The sequence below is a fragment of the Rhinolophus sinicus genome, chromosome 3, assembly GCF_057876585.1.
Source record: "Rhinolophus sinicus isolate RSI-liver-muscle chromosome 3, RSI-T2T, whole genome shotgun sequence".
Taxonomy (NCBI): Eukaryota; Metazoa; Chordata; class Mammalia; order Chiroptera; family Rhinolophidae; genus Rhinolophus; species Rhinolophus sinicus.
The window spans coordinates 129,038,033-129,059,912 of NC_142503.1; the positions used below are offsets into that span (position 1 = coordinate 129,038,033).

General features: G+C 37.0%; 1 protein-coding gene and 1 long non-coding RNA gene across 4 annotated transcripts in view; one reads left to right on the top strand and one right to left on the bottom strand.

The window, feature by feature from the left end:
- LOC148758628 (uncharacterized) overlaps nucleotides 1–21,880 on the top strand; it is a 438,105-nt gene that overhangs the window by 237,162 nt on the left and 179,063 nt on the right. The gene's annotated exons all lie outside the window — the stretch shown is intronic.
- Nucleotides 14,711–16,240, bottom strand: LOC148758631 (uncharacterized). Its single transcript, XR_016020562.1, has 3 exons — nucleotides 16,112–16,240; nucleotides 15,711–15,934; nucleotides 14,711–15,127 (listed from the first exon to the last, which is right to left on the bottom strand). It is a non-coding gene; the product is annotated as an uncharacterized LOC148758631 (long non-coding RNA).

Sequence of the window (21,880 nt, forward strand, 5' to 3'; positions counted from 1 at the left end):
TGACCACTGGCATCAATTGATCCCAAATTTCTTACAGCCTGAGGGCTGTGAAGCTCAGGGGATCTTTGTGAGGAGTGGGTATAATACATTTCTCACAGTTACTCTTAGACAGTCTAGAGAAACACATAGAAACACATAGATGTAACTTCTTTCTGTCAGATTGATAAAGTACAGTGGAAGAATCAGAAGCAGTAGACAGACAGTAAAGCATCCTTTCCCAGACCCAGCTCACTTACCCAAGGTCAGGAGAATGGTTATTCCTGTCACTGATCTCATAGTTCAAGTGCAAACTGAACTCAGATTCTGTGTTCATAGGTTGAAGGACGTCCCAGCACAGCACAGCAGCCACTAGCAAGCCTCAACCAGGAAGCTTTCAATGGGGTTTCCCCAGGCAAACATCTGCTGAAGACAGAGCTGTCCCTGTGTTGAGTCTGCTACTACCCACAGGATTAAACATCAACTGAGAAAGAGGGTAACAAAGTTTTCTCCACTGTCCAACTTTAATTCAGTGGGTTTATCCTGAGGTTTTCAACCTTAAAACTAAAATAGTTTATGTCTGAATGAGTCAGAATAAGTAGAACCACTCACAGGAGATTAATCGTCCCTCATTTGTGGTACATGGCAAACCCACCATTGCGCTGGTATGAAATGTCCTTTAATTCAAAAAACATATGTTGATCCCTGGCATATGAGGGCAGAAGAGAATTTCTAGCCATATTTCCAGCCAGAGCAAGTAAGTCTCAAGAGCAGTAATATAGCGTCTAACTTCTAATGTTAGTAACATTTCTCTGGTCAAAAAAAAAATTTAAAAAAAATTACCATAATCTCAGTTTAAAAATCCAGTGATATTGTGGAAGAAAATATTTGCAACCTATACGACAAAAATAACTTCACAGTTGTCTGATACTGCTGTGCTCAGACTGACAGGAAAAGATAAAATTCGAATCCAGTTTAAGAGTCAGGTCACCTGGTGCTCAGGTCTCCCCCATTGGCTCCTGGAATGATGTCTTAGCATCTTCTCATGGACATGGTTGGGTGCCTCTGAACTGATACAGGAACAAATGAATTCAAATGTACTTATTCCTATTCCACTTGAGCCCCTTTTAAACACATATTTACTCGTCTTCCATGCCCATGCCTAGGGGTGATATGCTAAGGAGAAAAGAAGGAAGAGATGGGGAGAGATTTGGAAAGGGAAATGACATGAAGATATTTGACAACAGAGGTGGGAAAAAACAGAAATGAATTTCTCTGGTTGTTCTCAAAAGTGGTGGTTATTAACAAAATGGGATAGAATAAAGTTAAAATTATTCATCCTTCTCTGCTTAGTTACTGAAGTAACTAAGCTTATTACTTCAGTATAGCAGCCAATACTTGGCCATTTGAAATCAAACTATTAATCACTTCTACCTTCTCTTCTCTGAGGGGTCGGCTCTTTGCTCAGCATTTGGGAAGGGGCTCACTCATGTCCTTGAAGCCTAGTGTGACAATATGAAGTAGAAGGTGACAAAGTGAATGAAAGTAAGTCCTTACACATGTTAGTGATGACCTCACGCTCACCCTGGAAGGAACATTGTTTTGCCTCTGTAACAGCCCCCTCTTGTGACTGTACATCTGACTCCTTAACTTACAGCGAGGAACCATCAGTTGGCAATCTTTCAGGGTTTGCGTTTTCAGTCTAAGGTTAGATATCTCATATCACTTCCCTCCCTGCAGTGCCAAGGCTTCCTAACACAATACTCTAAAAGCTTAATTCGTTTCAGTCACTTGGGGATTTTAGAACTGTTTCTGTGATGTTTTGCTCATAGAAATAGTTCTAAAATCCCCCTCAATCAAATTCCTTTTACTTTCCTTAGTGTCTTGTTTTCACAACATTTGAAGACAGTCCCTGAAGCCCACATTATTCATTGCTTAGCTTAGGATTTGGCAGAGACTTAGCACTTAATAATAATTTGTTTGGTGAATGTGTTAATTAATATTTATTGGGACATAGTACATGGAAGTTCTCTCAAAATTATGCCAAATACAAGGTTCTAATTTTTTGGAAAACAAATGGAAAAAAGTGTCCAGCAGTGAAGACAAATGCAGAATTATACCTGTGCACAAAATTCCAATAGACAGCAGAGCAACTCTCACTCCCCAACCTTTCAAAAAAGAAAAACTCACAAATCTAGGATAAGGCAAGCCTGCTCATGAGAATACGGCAGTGTATGGCCTGGTGGTCATACAGTCATAATGAATCTAATACATCTTCAAAGTGTATCTACTATGTGTCAGACTACAATGTCATAATAATAATTCAGGCTGGTATAAAAATATAAATGAAAGAAATATTGGGATTGCTAAAAAAAGTAAGTTTAAGAGTCATTATGTTGTCCAGTTCTGTAATACAAAAGTCAGACCAATATTACAACTTTTGATTTAGTGTTTGTTACTGTACAATTCTGATGGTATGGAGAATCCAGACTGGTTCAGCAAACAATTAACATTGTGGAACTTTTTGGTTTTGTGTGTTTGTTTTTTTATAACATCCGTGTTGGGATATAATTCATATATCATACAATTAAGTCATTTAAAGCATACAATTCAAGGCCTTTAATATATTCACAGAGTTGTGCAATCATCACCCCATCCACGTTAGAATATTTCATGACCCCAAAAAGGAACCCGTACACAGCAGCAGTTACTCACCATTTCCCCCCAATGAAACTTCTTCAACTTAAACACTACTCAACTTTGTCTCTTGGTCCATTCAGGCCACTATAGCAAACTACCATAGACTGGCTAACTCATAAACAATAGACATTTATTTCTTACAGTTCTGGAGGCTGAGAACTCCAAGATCAAGGCACCGGCAGATTTGGTGTGTAGTGCACGTGAACTGTCTGGTTCCTAGATGGTGACTTCTTGTTGCGCGCTCACACTGTGGAAGGGGATAAGGGAACTCTCTGGACCCCTTTTAAGAGCACTAATCCCAACAGCCTCACTTCTTAACACTATCACCTTGGAGGTTTAGGATTCAACTAATAAATTTTAGGGTGACACAAACATTCAGACCTTAGCAGTCTTTACAGATTTGTTTGCAATCTGGACATGTCTTATAAATGGAATTATGCAATATGTGACCTCTTGAAACTGGCTTTTTCATCCAACATAACGTTTTCACCATTTCCCCATGTTGTAGCATGTCTCAATACTTCATTACTTTTATTGTCCAATGATAGTTCACAGCAAGGATATACCATTTTTCATTTATCAGTTCATAATGCAAAGTACTTTTGGGTTGTTTCTACTTTTTGGCTATGAGCATTCATGGACAAGTTTTTGTGTGCACATATGTTGTCATTTTCTTTGGTACATTCGAGGAATGGAATAACTGGATTACATAATAACTTTGTGTTTCATGGTTTGAAGAACTTTCAAACCCTTTTTCATTGTTGCTGCACCGTTTTACACACTGATAGAAGTTAAGGTGGTTTCATTTCTTTATATTCTCACCAACTCTTTTTATTTTGTCTTTTTGATTAAGCCATCTTAGTGGCTATATTTGTGAAGTAGCATTTTCCTGTGATTCTGATGAAGAGATGGTGTTTGTAGCATTTACCTGTTACATTTTCCTATGTTGTTTCTTGTTTAGGGAAAGGATTAATAGGAAGAGAATAGATGTGTCACCGAGAGTGCAGATACACAAGGAGGCTTAAAACAGATTAGTTATCTCACAGTCCTAGAGGCTAGAACTCATAATCAAGGTGTCAGCAGGGTTATTTCCTTCTGAGGGTGATGAGGGAAGGATCATTTCCAGGCTCTTTCTTTGGCTTGTAGATGCATTATTCTCATTTCTGCCTTCACGTTTACATGGTGTTCTTGTGTGTGTGTGTGTGTCTCCAAATATCCGCCTGCTATAACGATACGAGTCATATTCGAATAGGACCCACCATAATGATCTGCTTTTAACTAAATTATCTTGTAAAGAGCCTATTTCCAGAACGGTTCACTTTCTGAACTATGGAAGTTGGGACTGCAACACATGAACATAAGCATTTGTGTGTGTGTGTTGTGGGGGTGGGTGACACAATTAAATACCTAACAGGGTGTTTTGAATCAATGAGTTGGTTAGTTTTTTATTTTAAAATCTGTAGCATTCTTCAGGTTAAATGCAGAATGTGGGAACCTATCATTTTGATCAAGAGTCCTCTCTCACCTTGTCAAATATCTAAACCCTAGGAGAGCTGCCCAGTCCCTCCCTCAGGCTGACTACAGGAATGCCTTTGATTAGAAGAACATGTGGGAATTCAGGTTTATCAGCTTGGAATGGGAAGGCTTAGATTTGACCATATGAAAATTAAAATATTCTTCATAACAGTTGAATAAACAAATTTAAAAGATAAAACATATTTGGAGAAAGTATGTACAACATATATAATGGGCAAAGAAGTATTCATATTGTTAAAATAATTTATATAATTAAACAAGAGAAAGACAATCTATGAAAGTGACAACAGAAGGGGTAAGTTGGTCAAGTGCCCTAACAATCAGGAATACAGGAAGAAAAATACCAATGAAATATTTTCAAGTTATCTAAAATATAAAAAGATTGCTAAAAATGTTAATTTAAATGCAGGGAAATAGGTTTCTCATATCTTGTTGTTGGCAGTGTAGAATTTTAGAGCCATTTTGGAAGACAACCTTTCATTATCTGTAAAAATACAAAATAGGCATATGCTTTAGCCCAGCAATTTCACTTCTAAGAAAAAAATATATCTATATCTATATCACCAAAAAATGTATACACATTTTAAGAAAGGGAAAACTATTAAAATTGTAATAATATATACTGGTAACAAAAGATGAATACAAGTCATGTTTGACTTCTGCAATTATAAGAGGTGCTCAAAGTGGTTACCATCAGCATAGTTTTAATACAGTTTTTTTTCCATATATGTGTGTGTATATATATATATATATATATATATACACACACAAATATATACACACACTATATAGATAGATGTATAAATGAACAGATATATGCATACGTACATTTATTTAATACAGGTTATAATAACTAAGATACCTAAAAATGAAATTATTAATAATTGAACAAGTTAATTGAATTATTATATAAACATACTATAAAGTTTAGGTATACCTATATATACATGAGCACATCTCAAGAAAATATTTTAATTAAAAAAATAAAAACAAATTCCAGAAAAATACACTCTTGTGATCCAATTTATGTTAAGAAAAGTGGGTCGATGTTTATATGAGTATCCTTGGATATAAAAAGAAATGTGACTGTCAGGGCACACTCCAAAATGTCAAATTGGGTTATTATACGAGCTGAAGTGAAATCTAATGGAGATGGGGACAGTCAGTTTTGAACTTCAAGTTATTACTCTACATACGAAGGTAATATCTTGAGGGGTTTTTTTTTAGGTGTTGAAACATTTTATTTAAATACCTTCACTCTTTTGCAATGAGAAAGGATTTATGTTGTATTTTTGTGTAACAATAGAAGTTTTACAACATATATTTAAAAAATTAAAATTAATACCCACATATTTACCTGTTTTACTACTTTGCCCAAATCATCTATATCCTGAGTGAGTACGCTTCAGATAAGCAACAAAGAAAATTTCCAATTTTTCTTTAGGACCAATAAACCAATTATGAAATTCATTTCAATTTTTGAGAAGTTGAAATAGCTAATATAATGCAAAATCCACAGCCTGGTTACTACCCTAGGTCCAAAGGAAGAAAACCTTGGGGACAACCAAATGGTTATTCTCACCTGTTTCAGTGAGACTTAGTTAAAAGGAACATTTGGTTAAAGCAAAGAGCTATGGCAAATTCTCATTCCCTTTCCCTTTCATTGAATGTTTACAAATGTCATTCTTAGTTTCCTTGCAAGCTTTTTAATCCCTTCAATAATGTAAGTGCTTCTTCCTCTTTTTCATTCTGCTTTCATTCTTTGCTCACTATCTTCTCTTTACTTCTTATCCTTTTATTTCTCTTTTACTTTTCTTCTTCTATTGGGCTTCTGCGAATTCTCATGCACTGGCCTCTTTAGATGCTGCTGCAGCTTCCCTCCTCTCCTCCCCAGGGAGATATTGAACAGGTGCAGCCCCATCCCTCCCACTGTGGGTCTCTCACGATGCAGTAGTACACAGCAGAGTCTCTCACGGTAACCTGGGGCAGGATCAAGGCACTGGACTTTCTGTCTGTTGTGATGATCAGCGTGGCCATTCCATTGGTTTCATTACGCTTTAGACCATGAATCAAATATTCTGGACCCTGGTGGGGAGTTTGCCGATACCAGTGTATGTACTCATTACCACTGATTGTGGAGTGGTTACAGGGCAGCTGCACAGGTTTTCCTTCAGTACTCTCCATTGCATCTGGCTGTGTGGACTTAGCATCACCCATAATACCTGAGGATGTGAGAAATAATAGATTATCTGGACTGTCAAATTTGGGTGCATTCTAAGGTCAGGTTCATAAGCACACCTGAAACTGTCCTTTCGGGCCAATCCCCATACTTGAGCATTTTCATGTGTGTTGCACAAGACAACAGAAATATAATCAGTATGTGATACTGAACTATCAAGAGCCACAAGGCCAAAGATATACTGCTATATTCTATGACCGCTGGGCTCAACTGACCCCAAACTCCTTACAGCCTGAGAGCTGAGAGTCTCAGGGGATCTTCTGTGAGTAGTGGGTATGACAAACTTGTCACAGTGATGCTGAGATATTCTAGAGAAAGAAATAGACATATAGAAACACTGGGATGCAAATTATTTTTTGGCGATTGGTAAAGTACAGTAGGAAAATCAGAAGCAGTAGATAGACAGTAAAGCATCCTTTCTCAGACCCAGATCACTTACCCAAGGTCAGGAGAATGGTTATTCCTGTCACTGATCTCATTGTTCAAGTGCAAACTGGGGTTCCAGTCCTCAGAGCTCAGGATCTGTGTCTGTTCATAGGTTTAGGGACGTCCCAGCACAGCACAGCAGCCACTAGCAAGCCTCAACCAGGAAGCTTTCAATGGGGTTTCCCCAGGCAAACATCTGCTGAAGACAGAGGTGTCTGTCTGTTGAGTCTACTACCATCCACAGGATTAAACATCAACTTGGAAAGAGGGTAAGAAAGTTTTCTCTACTGTCCAGCTTTAACTCAGTGGGTTTCAAAGTTTAAACTAAAATAGTTTATGTCTGACTGAGTCAAAATAAGTAAAACCACCCACAGGAGATTAACTGTCCCTCATTTGTGGTACATGGCAAAACCCACCATTGAGCTGGTATGAAATGTCCTTTAATTCAAAAAACATACGTTGATCCCTGGCATATGAGAGCAGAAGAGAATTTCTAGCCATATTTCCAGCCAGAGCAAGTAAGTCTCAAGAGCAGTAATATAGCATCTAACTTCTAATGTTAGTAACATTTCTCTGGTAAAAAAAAAAAAAAAAAAAAAAAAAAAAAAAAAAAAAAAAAAAAAATTTACCATAATCTCAGTTTAAAAATCTATTGAGATTGTGGAAGAAAATATTTGCAACATATACGACAAAAATAACTTCACAATTGTCTGATATTGCTGTGCTCAGCCTGACAGGAAAGATAAAATTCGAATCCAGTTTAAGAGTCAGGTCGCATTTAATGCCATATGTGAAGCAGGTCGTGATTTGCCCTTGTGTGTTTTGATGTGTGTGGAAAACCTGTATCATTTTGTGTAACTTATTTACTACAGTGGAGGCGTGCGGTCCTATGAATGCATATGGGGCCTGGACCTTCAAATCTCCTATCCCCTTTTCCCGTTGCACACATCTGTCCAAATTGCTAACTCCAAATATGTACATTTTCACATTATGTACATTCTTTAGATGACAGGCAGCACTGTAGGATTTATATAAGCAACACCACAAATGCGTGAATGATGCCTTGTGCTACATGAGGACAGCTATGACATTTCCAGGTGATAGAAGATTTTCTGCACCATTATAATCTTCTGTGGTCACGGTCATATGTGTAATCTCATTGACAGAAACATCATTATGTGATTCATGTCTAGAGATATAGAATGCAACTAAATGAAGAGCTCAAAATTTAATGCATCCATCTTCAGTTATTTGTCCTCGGAGGGCACCATTCATTTAGGTAAAGAGTCTTTTCAAAAAATAGTGATGGGCAATGGAGTATCCACACGTGTAGGAATCAAATTGGGCCCTTACCTTACACCATAAAATACTGACTCGAGATAGATTAAAGGCTTACATGTATGAGGTTAGATTTAAAAAGCTAGAAGAAATCATCGTGATGAATGTCTGACATAGTACGTTACCATGGTTTTTTCAATCTGACTACAAAGCAGAAGTAATGAAATAAATAATGGACAAATGTTATTTCCTCGATATTAAAAACTTTTGTGTACCAATAAAAAAAAAGAGTCAGGTCACCTGGTGCTCAGGTCTCCCCCACTGGCTGCTGGAATGATGCCTTAGCATCTTCTCAGAACATGGTTGGGTGCCTCTGAACTGATACAGGAACGAATGACTTCAAATGTACTTATTTTTATTCCACTTGAGCATCTTTTAAGCCTATGTTTACTCATCTCCATGCCCATGCCTAGGGGTGATATGCATTGGGGACACTAAGGAGAAAAGAAGAGAAGGAAGAGATGGGAAGACAAGATTTGGAAAGGAAAATGAAATAAAGATATTTGACAAGAGAGGTGGAAATAAACAGAATAGAATTTCTCTGGTTCTTCTCAAAAGTGGTTGTTATTAACATATTTGATAGAATAAATTTAAATTATTCATTGTCTCTGCTACAATAATTAGGCTTATTACTTCACTAGAGGAACAAATATTTGGCCATTTAAAATTAAGCTATTAATCACTTCTATCTTCTCTTCCCATGAGGGGTCAGCTCTTTGCTCAGCATCTGTTAAGTGACTCACTCATGTCCTTGAAGCCTAATGTGACAATATGAAGTAGAAAGCGACAAAGTGCATGAAAGTAGGTTCTTACACATGTTAGTGATGATGACCTCAGCCTCACCCTGGAAGGAGCTTTGTTTTGCCTCTGTAACAGCCCCCTCTTGTGACTGTACATCTGACTCCTTAACTTACAGCGAGGAACCATCAGTCAGCAATGTTTCAGGGTTTGTGTTTTCAGTCTAAGGCTAGATATCTCATATCACTTCCCTCCCTGCAGTGCCAAGGCTTCCTACCACAATACTCTAAAGGCTTAATTGTTTTCAGTCAATTGGGATTTTTGAACTATTTCTTTTCTAAATAGCTCTAAAATCCCCCTCAGTCAAATTCCTCTTCCTTTCCTTAGTGTCTTGTTTTACCCACATCTGAAGACATTCCTGACTCCCACTTTATTCATTACTTAGCATAGGATTTGGCAGAGACTAGGCACTTAATAATAATTTGTTCAGAGAAAGTGTGAATTAATATTTATTGGGAGATGTTATATTGAAGGCCTCTCAAAATTATGCCTAATAAAAGCTTCTAATTTTCTGGAAACAAATGGAAAAAAGTGCCCAGCAGTGAAGATAAATGCCAAATTACACCAGTGGACAAAATTTCAATAGACAGCAGATGAACTCTCACTCCCTATCTCTCGAAAAGAGAAAAATTCCCAAATCTAGGATAAGGCAAGTCTGCAAATGAGAATATGACAGTGTATGACCTGGTGGTCACGCAGTTTTAATTAGTCCAATACATCTTCAAAGTGGACCTATCACGGGCCAGGTAACAAAGTCATAATAGTAATTCAAGGTTGATACAAAGATATAAATGAAAGAAATATTGGGATTTCTAAAAATATGAAAGGTAAGAGTCATTATGTTGTCCAGTTCTATAATACAAAAGTCAGACCAACATTACAACTTTTGATCTAGTGTTTGTTACTGTACGATTCAGATGGTGTGGAGAATCCAGACTGAGTCCAGGAAACAATAAATATTGTGGAACTTTTTGGTTTTGTGTGTTTGTTTTTTATATAACAGCCTTGTTGGGATATAATTCATATATCATACAAGTTACCCATTTAAAGCCTACAATTCAAGGGCCTTTTCTATATTCACAGAGTTGTGCAACCATCACCACAGTCCATGTTAGAATAGTTCATAACCCCAAAAAGAAACCCATACCCATCAGCAGTTATTCACCATTTTCCCCCATGAAACTCCTTCTATGTAACCACTCATCTACTGTATTTCTTAGTCCATTCAGGTCACTATAACAAACTACCATAGACTGGGTAGCTTTTAAATAATAGAAATTATTTCTCACAGTTCTGGAGGCTGAGAAGTTTTAGATCAAGGCACCGGCAGATTTGGTGTGTAGGGAACGTGCACTGTCTGGTTCCTAGTTGGTGACTTCTTGCTGCGCGCTCACACGCTGGAAGGCAGATAGGGAACTCTCTGGACCCCCTTTTAAGAGCACTAATCCCAATAGCCTCACCTCTTAATACCATCACTCTTGAGGTTTAGGATTCAACTAATAAATTTTGGGGTGACACAAACATTCAGACCATGGCAGTCTTTATAGTTTTTCTCATTCTGGACATTTTTGTAAGTGGAATTAAAGAATATGTGAGCTCTGGGCCTAACCATTTTCATCCAGCATAATGTTTTCGGGTTCATATGTGTGTAGCGTGTCTCAATACTTCATTACTTTTTTTGCCCAATAACAGTCCATAGTATGGATTTACCTATTTTTATTTATCAGGTCATCAGTTGATGCTAATTTGGGTCGTTTCTCCTTTTTGGCTATGACCATTCATGGACAATTTTTTGGTAACAAAATGGGATAGAATAAAATTTAAATTATTCATGCTTCTCTGCTATAATAACTAAGCTTATTACTTCACTATAGGAGGAAATATTTGGCCATTTAAAATTAAACTATCAATCACTTTGCTCAGCATTTGGGAAGGGGCTCACTCATGTCCTTGAAGTCTAGTGTGACAATATGAAGTACATAGTGAATGGAAGTGAGTCCTTACACATGTTAGTGATGACCTCACGCTCACCCTGGAAGGAGCTTTGGTTTGCCTCTGTAACAGCCCCCTCTTGTGACTGTACATGTGACTCCTTAACTTACAGCGGGGAACCATCAGTCAGCAATCTTTCAGGGTTTGTGTTTCAAGTCCAAGGATAGATCTCTCATATCTGCTACTTCCCTCCCTCTAGTGGCAAGGCTCAGTGAAGAGCTTTCTAGCACAATACTCTAAAGAGTTGATTCTTTTCGGTCAATTCGGGATTTTAGAAGTATTCTGTGCTGTTTTGCTCACAGAAGTATTTCTAAAATCCACCTCCATCAAATTCCTGTAACTTTCCTTGTACCTTGTTTTCTGAACATTTGAAGACAGTCCCTGAAACTCACATTATTCATTGCTTAGCATAGGATTTGGCAGAGACTGAGCACTTAATAATAATTTGTTGGGTGAATGTGTTAATTAATGTTTATTGGAAGATGTTATATGTAAGGACTCTCAGAATTATGCCAAATAAAAGCTTCCAATTTTCCTGGAAAACAAATGGAGCAAAAGTATCCAGCAGTGAATATAAATGCAGAATTATACCTGTGGGCAAAATTCCAGTAGACAGCAGAATAACTCTCACTCCCCATCTTTCCAATAAAGAAAAATTCATAAATCTAGGGTAAAGCAAGCCTGGTTATGAGAATATGGCAGTGTATGTCCTGGTGGTCATGCAGTCATAATTAATCTAATACATTCTCAAAGTAGATCTATTATGTGCCTGATTACAAAGTCATAATAGTAATTCAGGCTGGTGTAAATATATAAATGAAAGAAATATTGGGATTGCTAAAAGAAATATGAAAGGTAAGAATCATTATGTTGTCTAGTTCTATAATACAAAAGTGAGTCCAATATTACGACTTTTGATCTAGTGTTTGTTACTGTACGATTCAGATGGTATGGAGAATCCAGACTGGTCCAGGAAACAATGAACATTGTGAAACTTTTTGGTTTTGTGTGTGTTTTTATAATATTCTTGTTGGAATATAACTCACATATCGTACAATTCACCCATTTAAAGCATACAATTCAAAGGCCTTTTGTATATTCACAGAGTTGTGCAACCATCACCCCATCCATGTTTGGATATTTCATGACCCTAAAAAGGAACCTGTACACAGCAGCAGTTACTCACCATTCCCCCCCACGAAAGTCCTTCTATTAATATGTAACCACTCATCTACTTCTTTATCTCTTAGTCCATTCAGGCCACTATAACAAACTACCATAAACTGGGTAGCTTATAAATAATTGAAATTTATTTCTTACAGTTCTAGAGGCTGAGAAGTCCAAGATCAAGGCACCGGCAGATTTGGTGTCTAGTGAACGTGCACTGTCTGGTTCCTAGATGGTGACTTCTTGCTGCGCGCTCACACTGTGGAAGGGGATAGGGAACTCTGTGGACCCCCTTTTAAGAGCAGGAATCCCAACAGTCTCACCACTTAACACCATCACCTTCAAGGTTTAAGATTCAAGTAATACATTTTGGGGTGACACTAACATTCAGACCATTGCAGTCTTTATAGATTTTCTTTTTTACTTTTTTTTAAATTAAAGTTTATTGGGTGACAATTGTTAGTAAAGTTACATAGTAAAGTTACATAGTAAAGTTACATAGGTTTCAGGGGTACAATTCTGTAATGCATCATTTATATATCACATTGTATGTCAATTCTCCTTCCATCACCATATATTTGATCCCTTTTACATATATCCACCACCCCTTTTGCCCCTTACCCTCTGGTAACCACTAAACTATTGTCTGTGTCAGGGGTTTTTGTTTCCTCATTTGTTTGTCTTGTTCCTTTGTTGCCTTCAGTTTTATATACCACATAACAGTGAAATCACATGGTTCTCTACTATTTCTGTCTGACTTATTTCTCTTAGCATAATAATCACATAATAGCAAGATCCATCCATGTTGTTGCAAATGGCATTATTTCATCTTTTCTTGTGGCAGAAAAGGATATATATGCCACATATTCTTTATCCAATCATCTCTCGATGGACACTTTGGTTTATTCCATGTCTTTTCCATCGTAAATATAGATTTTTTTGTTATTCTGGACATTTCTTATAAATGGCGTTATACAATATGTGGCCTCCTGGAACATACTTTTTTATTTACCATAATGTTTTAGAGTTCATCCGTGTTTTAGCATGTCTCAGTATTTCATTACTTTTTAATGCCCAATAGTAGTTGACAGTATGGATTTGCCATTTTTTGTTTATCAGTTCATCAATTGATGCTAATGTGGGTTGTTTTTACTTTTTGACTGTGAGCATCATGGACAAGTTTTTGTTTGCTCATATGTTGTCATTTTTCTTGGGTGTATACATAAGACTGGAATTGCTGGATCATTTGATAACTTTATGTTTCATGTTTTGAAGAACTTTCAGACCATTTTTCAATGGGGCTGCACCACTTTACACACTCATAGAAGTGTAAGGAGGTTTCATTTCTTTATAGTCTCACCAACTCTTTTTATTTTCTGTCTTTCTGATTAAGCCATTTTAGTGGCTATATTTGTGAAGTAGCATTTTCCTGTGATTCTGATGAAGAGATGGTGTTTGTAGCATTTATTCTCTACCAGAATAAGGAAGTTCTCTTACTTTTGAATTGCTAATAATTTATTTTTAAATTATGACTTATTTTTTAAAATGACTTAATTTTTATTATACATCAAGTACACTTCACTATTGAGATGATTAAATGACATTTTAATTTCTGTTGAATTATTTTTTGGATTGATTTAGAATGTTAAATAGAGATTACATAAACCCAACTTGGTTATGATACCTTATCCTTTCATAAAATCTGCTAATTCAATTTGCTAATATTTTTTTTTACAAATTTTGAACCTATGTTCACTGGTTATATTTATTCGTTCATTAATTCATTTGTTCATTTATTTATTTTACTAAAGCCAGTTACTTTTTAAAAATTAGTTTCAGGTGTACAGAACAACATAGTGGTAGACATTTGTATAACTCAAAAAATGATCACCTCAATGAGTATATTATTTATCTGAGACTGTACATAATTATTAGAATATTATTGCCTATATTCCCTATTGCACTATATATCCCCATGAATATTGTTTTACTTTTTAAAATTATAGTTGGCATTCAATATTATTTTACATTAGTTACAATAGTGCATAATTGTTAGACATGTATAAATTTATGAGGCAATCCCCCCATAAGTCTAGTACCCATGTGACAATACAAAGTTTTTACAATATTGACTATATTCCCCATACTATACTTTATATTGCCATGACTCTTTTAGTCACTAATCATCAGAGAAATCAAATTAAAACCACAATGAGATATTACCTCACACCTGTCAAAATGTCCATCATCGATATATCAACAAACAACAAGTGTTGAAGGGATGTGGAGAAAAGGGGACCCGTTGTGCACTGTTGGTCGAATTGCACATTAGTGTAGCTACTATAGAAAACAGTATAGAGGTTCCTCAAAATATGAAAAAATAGAGCTACCTTATCACCCTGCAATTCCATTCCTGGTTAGTTATCCAAAGACATTCAAAACACTAATTTGAAAAGATATATGCACCACTATGTTCACTGCAGCATTGTTTACAATAGATATGATAATACTACATTTAAAAAAATTCTTAATGCAGATTTTAGTATCATGATTATTCTGTCCTTGTAAAATGTTTTCTCTTTTTTTCCTGTATTTAAGTAAATTTGTTGCACCAGTTGGATTATGATAGTTTATGCTATGAAAAGAATCAACTCCAAAATCACAGTGTTTAAAAGAAACAGTTGTTTATTTCTTACACATACCTTTCTTACACGTACATCCATGAATCAAGGTGATGCTCCAGTCAGTTTATTATATGTGATGACTGACCTTTGAACCTTCATATCGACACACAATTCAACAATCACTACAGCCGAACAAGCAGAGATTGAAAGTTATGCTGGGCAATTAAATGTCTCTATCATGAAAAACAGATGCCGTTTATACTCATACTTTTTTAGCCCAAGCAATTCCCATGGCCACGTCTCTTCAGAAGGCTTGCAATTCTCCTGGTTGCTGGAAGGAGAGGGGAACTGGATGTTAATGAATAGTAGTTGCATGCTCCATGGTCAGCCTTTGAACTCATAACTGAGAATTCATTTTTTTCTTCTTCCCATGCAGCAGACAGGGACTCCTTCTGAGGCAGGATGGGTAGCCTAGGAAATTCATAACCCCATCCAGGGTACAATGTGAGGTGCCTCACTTGTTACACAATTAACAAGTGACTGTATCCACTATCTGTAGCAAGAGAAAAGCAATAACCAGTTTCATCCAGCTAGGCTGAATCCTATGACTGCGACCAGACCTTTAGCTAATTACAATGTTATTATAATCTCATTTACATTGTGGTTATTAACTCCCATCATGCTCTGACGACATGACAGTTCTGTGGAATTAAAGGAAAGTGCAAAACAGAGGGTCCTGCTTAAGGGTAGGAGATGAATAAACCATGTCCATGGCATGTCACCCATTCCAATCCTAGGAGGCATAAAAACCCCTGATGGTGACGTCCTCTATGACTGTTGTTCTCTGAGTTCCTCCGCACTTTACTTTCAAATGTGTACTTTGATTTTCAATAATCTCTTTCACTTTCCTATACCTGTCTTTCTCTTGAATTCTTTCTTCTGTGGAAAGAAGAACCCAGTCACCGCTGCCCCAGGTTGAGTCCTCTCTTGGACATGCCCGTGAGCCTCTGGTGACACTTCTGCAAGGGAGACAACTTAGGATCCACTTTCAGTGACTCCTTCTGATCAAAGGCACGGTCTCTGACTGACATCCTGTAGTCTTCCCCAGGTCTTGATGTAGATCCTTTGGTGTCAAGATCTATAAGAGGCAAATAAGCAGAAAATAAGCAAATAAACTAAAAGAAATAAGCTGTCTCCTCCAGGCATTCAATAAATCATTATGGAGCAGTTCAGGGGTACATTGTACAGATTGTCTTGCACATAAGAATGAAGAGAGACAGGAACACAGTATTGATCTGAAGCAAGTCTGCCATACCGGGAGGCGCTCTTTATGACCTTCCTTTCCCTGTTTTGATGAAACTGTGCTGTCTGCAAGGAGCTCTCTTGCTCCTTGTTTTTCACATTCTCTGGCTCAGCCCTCTGGGATAGACTTCCTCCATTATCTCTTTGGCCACATGTTAAGGACTTTGCCTTCCCTGGAGGATAAATCATTTACTGAGCCTATTCTCTACCTGATTTTCTTAAGAGCCAAATAACTTTTTTGAATCTCTAATGATCATAGTTTGTTTTAGCCAAAGTTTCTTTTGACCATACAAACTTTAAAAAAATTGGTTGCCTTCTTATCTATTTGATTTTTGTAAGAATCATATATTTATGTATTAAAAACATGCAGTGAGCCAGTCTGGCCATGACCACGTTGCTCATAACAGGAGGATGGCCGAGAGGACCTAGACCCTCTTGCTGAGGTCCGTGCTGGTTGGACTGAGGTTCGTCTCACTCACTCAGCACCAGCACTGTACTCAGACCTTTCTCCTTCAACAACGTGCAGGTCTAGGCAGGATTGAAACGGGAGGCTTTATGCAGTGGTCAGGTGTGCTGGGACCTTGAGGGCACTTAAAGTTGTCAAAGCTTTCACCCACATAGACCCTGGGCACAAGTCACTGTGGTTTCTAGAATTTCCCCATGAGCAGACTCAAAATTTTATTTTGAATGTGTAAATAATCTCAGATTGGACTATGAAAAAACTCAGAAAAATAAATTTGTGTGTTTATAAAATTTGTTTTTATACAATATGTATATATGTAAGTATATAAAATAATAAAATGCATTATTATATTTATAAGAACTGTTAAAATCACCATGATATTGGGAGGGAAACATGGATAGTTTCTACTGCTAGTCCGATCTGAAAATCCAACAATTCAAGATGAGAATTAGAAAATTATTCCTTAATAACAAAACATAACAAAAAACTACAATTTGGAAGGAACATTGTGATTTATTTTAACCCAAGATACAAACATATTACCCAGAATCTCAAGGAACAATGTTGTTTTATACACTGAGCTCTAATACACGGCAGTTTTTATAGAAGGAAAGTTTACCTTAGAAGGTCTCAGCTGCGCTACCACACACAGTGCCAGCCTCCTTCCTGTCTGTGGTTCCTGGGTTTATCCTAAGCCTCTGAGAAGGTGATTGCCTTTATGGAGCTCTTAGGTTTTTGTTAACTTTCCACTGTTATTTCTATTACTGTTTCTTTTTCTATTACTGGGATCCCAGAGAGCACAGAAGTACTTCGCTGAGTCTGCCACTTGTAAGGGAGAGACGGTGAAGCTGATGAACTTTTTTGCCTTCTGGAAGTTCACAGAGTAGCGATCCTGATTTGCATTTTCCTTATTATAGTCCTGATAGAGGAGGAAAACCATCTCTCCACTGGGAAGCTGTTTGTACCAGAACAAAATATAAACAGTCCATTTGGTTTCATACTGGTAAACCATTGTCACAGCTCCTCCTTCCTGCACTGTTATTATGTGCAGAGCTTGGGTTATTTTCTCAGCCTTGCTGAAGCCTGTGGAAAAAGGAAGACAAGGTTTGTCCTCACAAATGTCTCAGATGTGTCACGAGGAATAGGTTAATTTACAACAACAAAGAAAAGAATCAGATAATGTTTCATTTCCTCCCCTCTCTTCCCTCCTAATATTTCCACTAGTTACAACTTTCATAGTACCCTCGTTGAGCCTAAGAGGAAGCTGAGGCCACATGTTTAGGGCCACACGTACTGATGCTAAAGGAGACCATGAATGCCCACCGCAGCCCAGGACACAGCATGATAGAAATTCTTTCCTGGTTGAAGTTTCTCTTGTTCTCACTGTAGCCCAGAGACCAGACCTTCACTGAGTGCCTGAGTGACGAATTCCTGGGGTTGTCAGGTGTTTCTACCCCCAAACAGAAAGTCAAGTTCATAAGTAGGACGTTACATTGCTCTAATCAGAGACTGAAACATCTACCCCACTCCAAACCTCTGCATTGCCTTGGTGTTTTTTCTGTAGCAATACATTTGAAAAATGAGTTATTACATCTAGCAAGGTACAGGAATGAAGTTTAATTATCTTTTTGTTACTGGATTTTCACTTCACACCATTGTGATCTCAGACTATATTCTGAATGATTTAAACTCTTTGAAATGGATAAAGCCTTGTTTTATTGATTGAGGCTTCTTATCCAGAAGAGACTCAAATTTGGCAAATATTCTTTGTGTGTTTGAAAAAAATATGCATTCTGTTGTTTGGCGGTAAAATGTTATACGCATATAAATTAGTTTAAAAAATATTAATTGTGTTAGTTATATTTTCTCTACATTTCTATTGAGAGATGTGTGTTAATATTTACCACTATCATTGCATATTTGTTTATTAATTTTTTAAATAAATCAACAAATTCTACTACTTTACTCTTCTAATTAACTCTACCGATTTATGTTTGATATATTTTTGAAGCTATGTTATGAGGTGCATATAAAAATAGAATTGTTCCAGCTTCCTGGTAGATTGTGCACTTAATCATTTTGAAGTGTTGCTAGGTACGCACACTTGAAAGAATCTCTATTATGAGTAGGGTCTTTCCCAGCTTCCTTCTTGTACAAAGAGAAATAATTTAAATCCTGTAAGTATAACTGCAGTTGATAACAGTCCATTCAGGATTGAAGGACTCTGCACCACGTCTTTCTTTCTTTTTTTTTTTTTTTTCCCCACTCACCACTGTTGAGATAATAAAGATGGGTTACTGGATCATTTTGAGAATTTACATTCTATTTCTAGTGTACCTATAGGAAACTTCAGGAAAACACGTATGAACATTTTTCCTTCCCTAGACTTGTGATGGACCCTTTCAGAAGTCCCTGACTTACTGTATCAGCATCTATGACAGATTTCAGATGGATAAAATATTAATAAGAAACATCCCTTTGCACCAGCTTCTTGAGAATTATACCTAGTGAGTAAAAGCATATGAATAAAAACATTTAAAATTAAAATTCTATGGAGATAAAGCATTGAGAGAAGATAATAGAACACAAGTAAGAACAGTGGTTCACTAGCCTAACATTGCTCTGACAGTGGTATCCAGCTCTGTCATCTTTAGGAATAAAAAGAATACCTGAAAATAGAAGGTTCTGCAATAAATCAACCCTTAACTTACGTATCCAAGTTTTCTTAAAACAACCTTATTGCTTTATGAGCCACTGAATATTTAACTTCTTGCATTACTATATTCTGACTTCTATTGGACACCAACCCCCTTTTTTAAAAAAGCGAATTAATTGAACCAAGCAGTGTGTCATGGGCGCCACCGATTTACAGCTAAACAGCCAGAAAGTTCAGGTAGTGACCTGGATTTATGACTGTCATCCTGAGTTATAGGGCATTGTAGCAAACTCCAATTTATAGCTGGTGGGTCAGAAGCACAGGTAACAACCTGAGCTCGTGACTGGTATCTGAAGTGGGGGGTGGGAGACAGGCTTGTAGGACAGCCCTCAGCCTGTGGGACATGATGCTATCTCCAGGTAGATAATGTCAGAATTGAGTTGAATTGTAGGATGCCCAGCTTGTGTCTGGAGGATTGCTTGGAATGTGGGGGAGACCTCCCCCCACCACACACATGTTGAAATTAGGTCCAGGCACGCAAAATAACTATGTTCCCCAAAAGACTGAGTTGAGCAGGTATAAATTCTGGAATAATCAAGTATAATTTAAAAAACTGTTTTTCCTATGTTGCTTTATTTATGGCAAACTCCATGGGAAGAAATATTCTGATATCTAAGGAGTATGGCTTTTAAATGTGATCCAATGTGGTCTCCAAACCAACTGTGAGGGAGTGCTTCTCAGAATGAATTCCACAGCTTCCTTTGCAGATCTCAGCTTACACACATCAACCACTAGCTACTAAGAAATGTCTGGGCAAGGTTTGTAAGTAAGTCTTCCCTGAGAATATGAGAGTACGCATTTGCCTCAGATTGAGTCCTGGGCATTTTTTGAGTCTCTTGTCTCTTCCACCTTTTTTTTCTTCTTTGTAGCGGGCTGTCCGGGACAACAGAAATATAGAAATATGTTGCAGTCTTCTAGCTATGATGGTGTTGTGATGAGCCCAATAGTTTTAGTTGTTTTCTGGAAGTTCACAGAATATTGACAGGGTGTTGCATTGGTTTCTGCATTTTTGTGCTGAAAATTAAGAAAATCATCTCACTACTGGGAAGCCTCTCGTACCAATACAATACATAATATGCAATCCTGGTATTATATGAACTGTCTAGTTCCACAGTCTCACCCTCATGCCTAGATGTTGTTTGTTGGAATTGAATGACCTTCTGGGATATGCTGGATCCTCTAGACAAGAGAAACAACAAGACTGATGCACAGAGCTGACTTGTAAGGGAGTTGCCAAGAACTTCTAGGGCAGGAGTTAAATCTTTAGTGAAGGCAGAAGGAGTCAAAATCTGGTTCCTATTCCCTTCTTTCAGATTTCCCTGGAGTGGTTGTCACATTTGGCTATTGTTCATCACCTCTGTCCCTCCCCACTAGCTACCCTGAATCCTAGACTGTCCCCAGCTTCACAATAAGCAACTGTCCCTATCATGGAAGACAGAGTACGTTAGTACCCATCACATGCTGAGAAGAGTCATTGGTACCTCTGCCTCTAGGAAAATATCAGCTCTGAGCCTGTGACTAGTCTTATTGAGTTTTGTGTAAAGCTCCACCTAGACTTGTTAGAGGTGGGCAATACAGCTGTCTCAGAACAGGAAGTTGGTTTGGTGGCAAGGGATGGGTCAAGTCGTCAGATCATATCCTACTCACACTTGCATAGATTAAGTTGAGCCACTACATGTGTTTAGATAGTCTCTTTCCTCCTAATAAAAGTTGTTCAATTATTCTCCAGAAATTTTTGGCCATGTAAATTTATTTCCAGATAAAGATTTACATAAAAAAATACAACACCTATGTTTTCTTTCCCAAATGAAGAAAAGATATTTCAATTAAAATGCTAACAGGGCTCTATTTCCTTGTATGAGACTAGGTATGTGTTGTTACACACATTTCATGGTAATACTGGAGCCTACACATTCTTTTCTGTCTCCTTTCCCTCCCATTTCATGTTTTCAAACACTGCTTAAACGTCTACTCTCTTTTCTTATTTTTTTAGGCTTCTGGTTATGACAGGTAATATTTCACAAGGACAAAGAATATTTATATTATATTATATTATTATATTATATTATATTATATTATATTATATTATATTATATTATATTATATTATATTATATTATATTATATTATATTATATCTGGTCTTATAGTAAAATAAGACCAGGTCTTGTATTAATTTTTGCTCCAAAAGACACGTTAGAGCTGATTGTGTGGCTAGGTCTTATTCTTGGGGAAACACGGTATAGCTTTCCTTCATAAACAGTCATGAAATAGGGTAAGTATAATAGCAATTAGAGTGAAAAATGTCCATTGTAACAGAATTTTATAACTGGCTTGGAATCATTTATAAATCATTTAAAATCTGTCTGAAGATGAAAGTTTTTTGATTTATGGATTTAGAATGTTAGGAATAGTTTTGTTAAGAACAGGATGTTCATCATATTTTTTACCTTTTGAAATGGAAATGAACTTCATGGTATCACTTATATGTAGAATATTTTTTTAAAAGTTGAACTCAGAAATAGAGTATAAAAGTGGTTGCAAGAGGCTGGGGTTGGTAGGACAAATAGGGAGAGGTTGGAAAAATCTATTAAAAATAATTTTA